The 7213-nt window shown below is 36.8% G+C and overlaps 1 pseudogene; it reads left to right on the forward strand.

Annotated features, from left to right (window-relative positions):
* Positions 1-4469: 4469 nt before the first annotated feature.
* LOC141522576 (protein max pseudogene) lies at positions 4470-5172 on the forward strand (annotated as a pseudogene).
* Positions 5173-7213: the final 2041 nt, after the last annotated feature.

The raw sequence follows: 7213 nt of genomic DNA on the forward strand, positions 1-7213 counted from the left end.
TGCTAAAAGTATGGAGCTCAGGTCTTCGGCTGAGCTGGATGATTTCCAGTTGTGTAGACCTCACCTTCCCCCCACCCCCCGCCTCACCCCCCCCCAAACACTCATCAGCTAAAGTTTGTTCTCTACCCACCTCTCACCAAAGTCTGTGTAGCTAACACAGGTCCTCTGGCTTCCCCACAGCTGCTGTCCCTGTGATGGCTCTCTCATTTCTTCTCCCAATTCACCCAGGTACCACTGAGACAGGCCTTGTTGGTAGGTGTTCTTCTCCTAGACTCTTTTTCTGGGTTTTGTCAGTCAAATTTCTGTTAAGAGGGTTCTTTCATGTTATTTTTGAGGGGACCCCAGGAGCACTTAATGCAGTGCCTAGCTTCTCTCTGCCATCTTGGTCAGAACACAAACCTATTTGCAGAGATGGATAGAATCTATGTTATCTAAAACTTTCTATATATGTTGCTTAAATTTTCTGAATTTCCCATTTAAAAAAATTTATTCTAAGAGAATGTTCTCTGACAGAGGATTTTTGGGGAAATGGAGTAGAGATACAAGGTGAACTATAAATAACATGAGAAAAAAAGACTGTTAATAGAATTGTTTTAATTGCTTAATGTCTTTTATAGATAACTGATTGGGTTCATCTGGCTGTTGTTTCCTTAGATAAAAAAGAATTGAGTTGCCCTGTGGGACCATATGTTAGGAAACCAGAAGACCCTGTTCATATTGGAAAGAAAACTCATATGATCTTCTGTCACTGATAGAACAAAATCTTCCATACACTAAATTGGCTTTTGGAGGGAGTAGTCTCAAAGTTTAATTCAGTTCCTAAATAACATTAATCCTATCAAGTTTATAACTGAAAGATGCATTAGTGTTAGATACCCTGTTTTCTACTAGTCTAGTGTCCTAAGGATCATTCCCACAGGTCATTCCTTGTTTTCTAGAGATTTGACATTATTCTGATCCTGTCAACAGGGTCTCTCAGATATTTGTGATTTGTTTCCCTGACCTCTGACATTCCCTTCACTTAATAATGGAAATAATGAATGAAAAGGCCAAGGTGAGCCTATCTTTCAAGAGTCATATGCCTCTGAAGAGGAAAGACCTAAACAATTTCCCCTAATTGTATGATCTTAAATTGTGCCTTGTAAGAGTTTCACACATTATCCCCCCATATTTGAATCACATTTTCATAAAATTCAAGGAGATCATGAATCTAACTCAGCATTTGATAGAGAAAGAGCTCTGGCATATGTGTGTTTCGTTAAAGTCCTCACTCAATAAAGTGTCATGTTTCTATAACAAGTTTGTGATCTATTTCCTACTCTTTGTATACATTAATCTCCTGTCCATTTAATTTATTATATAACCCTAAAACAATATTTCCCCAGTCTCTACTTTCATTAATCTTCATTCAAATTCTCTCTAAAGTTTTGAAGGCTTTTTCTCCCCTCAGCTTCCTGCGCTGTTAATGCTATTATTAATGTTTTTACTTCCACTAATTCTGTAACCAAAATGAATGATTAGTATAAATAAGATACATATTAATTGGTTTGTATAGCATGTTGTTTTAGGTTTTTACAAGGCAAATGGGGTTAAGTGGCTTGCCTAAGACACACAGCTAGGTGTTTATTAAGTATCTGAGGTCACATTTGAACTCAGGTACTCCTGACTTTAGGGCTGGTTCTCTATCCACTCTACCACCCAGCTGCCCCTATGGCATGATTGTTTTTTAAAAAAGATTATATTTATACTGAATTTTACTAATTTTCCCCCATTTTGGCATATCTCCCCCTACCCCCCACAAAAGGCATTTTGTTAGTCTTTACATTGATTCCATGTTGTACACTGATCTCAGTTGAATTTAATGACAGAGAAATCATATCCTTAAGGAAGAAATATAAAGTATGAGATAGTAAAATTACACAATAATATAATGGGATTTTTCTAATTTAATTAATTCTAAGTTAATAATCTTTGATCTTTTTCTAAGTCCATAAATCTTTCTGTGGATACAGATGGAATTCTGCAATGCCGATAGCCCAAAATTGTCCCTAGTTGTTGCACTAAAGGGATGAGCAAGTCCATCAAGGGTGTTCATCATTCCCATGTTGCTCTTAGGGTATTCAATGTTTTTCTGGTTCTGCTCATCTAGCTCAGCATCAGTTCATGCAGATCCTTCCAGGCTTCCCTTAATTCCCATCCCTCCTGGTTTCTAATAGAATAATAGTGTTCCATGACTGTATAGCATGTTAAATGGAAATACTTTATACTTATATTACATATTATCTTTTTTGATTTACTGAAAAGTTATGATTTGGTTATAACTGAATTATAATGTCCTTTTATAGATGTACAAGTTAAGGGTTAGAGAGTTAAAATAAATAAATCTTGGCCACACAACTTTTATCAGAGGCTAGATTTGAAAGTAATTATTTCTAAAGTCAATTTCATACACTCTACCATGCCATACTACGTTTTAAATATATTTTCACACATATACTACTGCTTAAATATATTAGACACACATTTTTCATGTATTCTCTAATTAAACTGAACTGTCAGTTATCCATTATAAATAATCTTCTATCTCCTAGATCTCATCTTAACTGTACTGAAATGTAATCGACATTCACTGAAGATAGGAACTAAAGGAACTACAGTTTCAATTCTTAGAAGAGTTTCTTTTGTCAATGTTAGTCATTCAGGCTGCAAGCAAAGCATATGATGGATAACAAAAAAAAGGTTGCCCCCAAATTGTTGAAATGTTACTGTTGGATAGTTCAAATTTCAAAATATAAATTGTAAAATTCTAAAATATAAGGGTACTTGCAGTGATCTGGAATTGTCCCTGAGGAGGAAGGATTTAGTTTTAAAATAATTGTATAAGTCACATCTTTATTTTTTACTTTTATAATTTATGCAATGATAATTCCCACATTACAAATACTCTAATTTTTAACCGTAATAATTTCCATTTCATAGTTTTCCTTATGATATAATTGGGGATTTATTTTCATAACTAACACAAAGATATTATTCAGAATACTATTTGACTTTTATAGTACTTCTCCATTGTTATTCTACAGCATTTTTAATATGTACTCACAAGGTAATGAGTATTTTTGCTCCAAGAACCGAGACAGCTTTTTCAAAAGAGTAAATATTTTGCCAGGAAAACAAAGATGTCAGACTCTTAATAGTTCACTTTGTGGTAAAAAATATATTGGACTCCCATTTATACTCAAGTCATAATGATTGAACAGTTAACTTTCTTTGTAATATAACTTCATGGAATAATAATATACTGGACTTCACTGAAGTGTCATTCATGGCAGGTTTTCCTATAAATCTGTAATAAAGATAGCTATGCAAGAGCAAGACTATTAATTTATTGAATAGAAAATGTTTGTTTCTTGTTTTGTTGTAGCTCAAAAGTAATTTGAAGTTATTGACAACCATTAAAATACAGTAATATAATGCTTTTTGGTCTATCCATCTGATCATAAAATTTTGCAAAAATCATAAGTTACCCAAGGGGAGGGAAAGAATTCATATCTTTGTATCTGTGTAAGAAATTTCTTTTAATTCAATGGCCTAATACAATTCATTTTGTCTAAAGTATCTCTGAAACCTGTTATCTCATTTACATTTCTATTGTCACCACCCAGACTAACACTGCAATTACAAACTATCTATACTATGTCAAGTAAGCTTCCCTATTTCTCTGATCCCCCCCTCAATTATTTAAATATCTTCATAGCCTCTACAGAATAGAAAACAAAAATGGTTGTGGGCAAGGATATGATATTTGCAGTAGAAATATACTCACCATCCAGTTCAAACCTCCAAGTATGGCCAAAACCAGATGAAAAATATAATGCAATGCATAGAAAATGGTAATTTGTGTTTTTAAGTAGATATGCAGCATCAGGCAAGTTTTTCCATTTGAATTTAACAACCCTACTCTACAATATTAGTATTTTTTGAATAGAGGTATAAAAGAAAAGAGAAGTGAATGAAAAATTACAAAACTTATTGAAACTCTGTCAGTATATCACTTTAGGGCAAGACTGAAATTGACCATGAAGAAGAGTAGAAAGTGCCTAGATTCTAATTAGTAATTAATTTGTTGTCATTTTGAACATTTGCTTTTTTGTGTATAAAGCTCATTAAATATAACAAAAATTCTCCTGGATTTAGTGCCACCATATTCTTATTGGAGAATTGCTTTCAATAATGATATATAGTTATTCGTTTGGGGTTACTGGTGATATTTATTTGATTAAAGTTGATCAGTGGGAAGTAATGAATTAGAGAAATAAAACATTCATTAAGCCCTTACTACGTTCTTAATAAATGGTGGGATCCAAACCCCGTTTCAAATATATATATATATATATATCTATATATATATATAGATATATATATAGATAGATAGATACTTCTTATGGTCAAAGAGCATGATCCGGTGCTGCAGTGAGGAGGTGGTTCTAGCCTTGTTGTGTGTGAGAGTGTACGTGTGTGTATGCGTGCGTGTGTGCGTGCGCGTATGCGTGTGTGTGTGAGTGCGGGAGCGAGTGCGCGAGCGGGCGTGTGCGGCCCGGCTTGTTGTTGTCCCTGACTCCCCTCCCCTCCACCCCTCCCCCTCCCCAGCCGCCGCTGCAGTGGCCGCTCCCTGGGCCGCAGGAAATGAGCGATAACGATGACATCGAGGTGGAGAGCGACGCTGACAAACGAGCTCATCACAATGCACTGGAGCGAAAGCGCAGGGACCACATCAAAGATAGCTTTCACAGTTTGCGGGACTCTGTTCCATCACTCCAAGGAGAGAAGGCATCCCGGGCCCAAATCTTAGATAAAGCCACAGAGTACATCCAGTATATGAGAAGGAAAAACCACACACACCAGCAGGATATTGATGACCTCAAGCGGCAGAATGCTCTACTGGAGCAGCAAGTCCGTGCACTGGAGAAAGCGAGGTCAAGTGCCCAACTGCAGAACAACTATTCTTCTTCAGACAACAGCCTCTACACCAATGCCAAGGGCAGCACCATCTCTGCCTTCGATGGGGGCTCAGATTCCAGCTCTGAGTCAGAGCCTGAAGAGCCCCAAAACAGAAAGAAACTCCGGATGGAGGCCAGCTAAACAGAGCAGGCCAGCAATAAAAACTATCTGTCTCCCAGTTCATCGTTAGACCCTTCCCAGCTGTTTAAAGACTCTTTATTTTCTTTTCTTTTTTAAAAAAGTAGCTCTTGGACTGCAGCTTTCATCTTCTGCCTTTTCCCTTCAGCATTCTTCTTCCCCCACCATGAATTTTTAAACCAAAACATACCGACTTGGCAGCTTTTTCTGTGGAGGACAGATGGACATACCTCTGAGCACATGCTGCCCCTGACCTCCCCCACGTTGGGCGCCACGTGCCCCGACCCGCGGGGCAGAAAAGTGGGGTGTCGAGGAGGACCCAGCCTGAAATGGAATGGGTGAGAATAAGGAGAGTGAGACCCAAGGATGGTGGATAAGGTCTGAGTTTATTTGAGAAAAATACCTGCTTATATTTTGTAGAGAAGGAACAAGGGGATTAGCTTAGGGGTGGAGTTGGTATGCCTTGGCCTGAGAGAAGGGATAGTCTGTGGTCAGTTTGTTCTTGATAATGGAGGGTGACCTTCCTTTATCTTGGCCCTTAGTATGCCTGGAATTTTGTTTGCTCCTTTTATCTTTTCTGACAGGGGGCTTCTTGGCTCCTGGTATGTCTGGAATTTATTTGCTCTTTTTATGGGGGCTTCTTGGCCCCTGGCAATCCTAAAAAGGTAGGAAACACTTAAGAGACTTAAGAGTAAGTTTGGGGACAATGGAAAGAGTGATATGTTTGGAGTCATATTTCTTATAAATAGAAATATAGGATATATGCATAGGATATTTATTATATATGTCTAATACCTTACATGCACCATGCTTTTCCTCAAGGTTTTTTTTGGCAGAGTTGATATTGAGGGTACATACAAAAGGTAGAAATTCAACAGGTAAATAGAGAAAAACTTCAAGGACAAATATGAGGAGGGAGAAAAATTGCAAGGGCACCTCCAAAGGCATCAGGGAATAATTTTTCAGTGTATAGTCAGAAGAACTCATGACTCATTTTGGCAATGATGGTTTTGACAGTCTAAAAGTCATTGTTGTCATAAGTACAAGGTATTGAGGAGCACAAAGGTAGTAATTGTAAATAATTTTGTATGTCTTGTTGTTGTTTTTCCTTCATTCTCGAAGGGGTACCATGACAAACACACGAACTGAATTTGAGTGAGATGGTACTGTACTAAATCACCAGCCTCAATAACTCCTCTAGAGCTATCTGGAGCCAGTGACCAGATATGAACAAGGACAACTGAAATTGGCCCTGGATTTGAGGCACTCAGGATTAAGTAATTTGCCCAAGTTCACACAACTAATAAGTGTCAAATGTCTGAGGCTAGGCTCAAACACTTAGGTGTTGCTTTCAAGGCCAGTGATATATCTACTGTGCCAACCAATTGCCCTCTATGTCTCATAATGTGCTATAATTCCTTTCTAATGATATGAGCAGTTTTCATAATTACTCTTGAAATTCGAGATATTTGCTCCTCCAGATGGATTTTCTTACTATTTTATTGAGTTCTGTGACATGACAATGGTAGTTTTATTAGAATGTGCTAATTCAAAATGAATTTGTGTGATAATATAATTTTATTATGCTTCGTGGCCTATAGATAGGCAATGAATAACCTTCAAGTTATTTCAGTTGTTCTTCATTTATTTAAGTAGCTTTTTTATTTTTTTTTATTTTTTCATTCACAATGGTACTGAATAGTCTTTGGCTTTCAGACAATCTTCTTTAATAAGAGAGTCTATCAAGAGGGACATGGTTTCCCTATTTACCCTTGTTCAAAAACTGGGTTAACAATATTACTCTCCTACAGCATATTTGTAGTTGTCAATAGTATAAAACCTTGCCTGAGTACCCAGATTATAACTAAGTAGAGGTTCATGGGTCACCATGAGTCACCCTGGGATGTCAGGCAAAACAACCCATTAGTGTATTCAAGAACTAAGAATAATATGAAAAATAATGGGAGTTTTCATTGCAAATTAAAAGCAATGTGAAAGAGGGAGAAGGAAAGAAAGAAAAGATAACTCAACTTACACTGCATCAGTATACAATAGTAGATTAAAAACCATGAAA

Source organism: Macrotis lagotis, chromosome 1, assembly GCF_037893015.1.
Source record: "Macrotis lagotis isolate mMagLag1 chromosome 1, bilby.v1.9.chrom.fasta, whole genome shotgun sequence".
Classification (NCBI taxonomy): domain Eukaryota; kingdom Metazoa; phylum Chordata; class Mammalia; order Peramelemorphia; family Peramelidae; genus Macrotis; species Macrotis lagotis.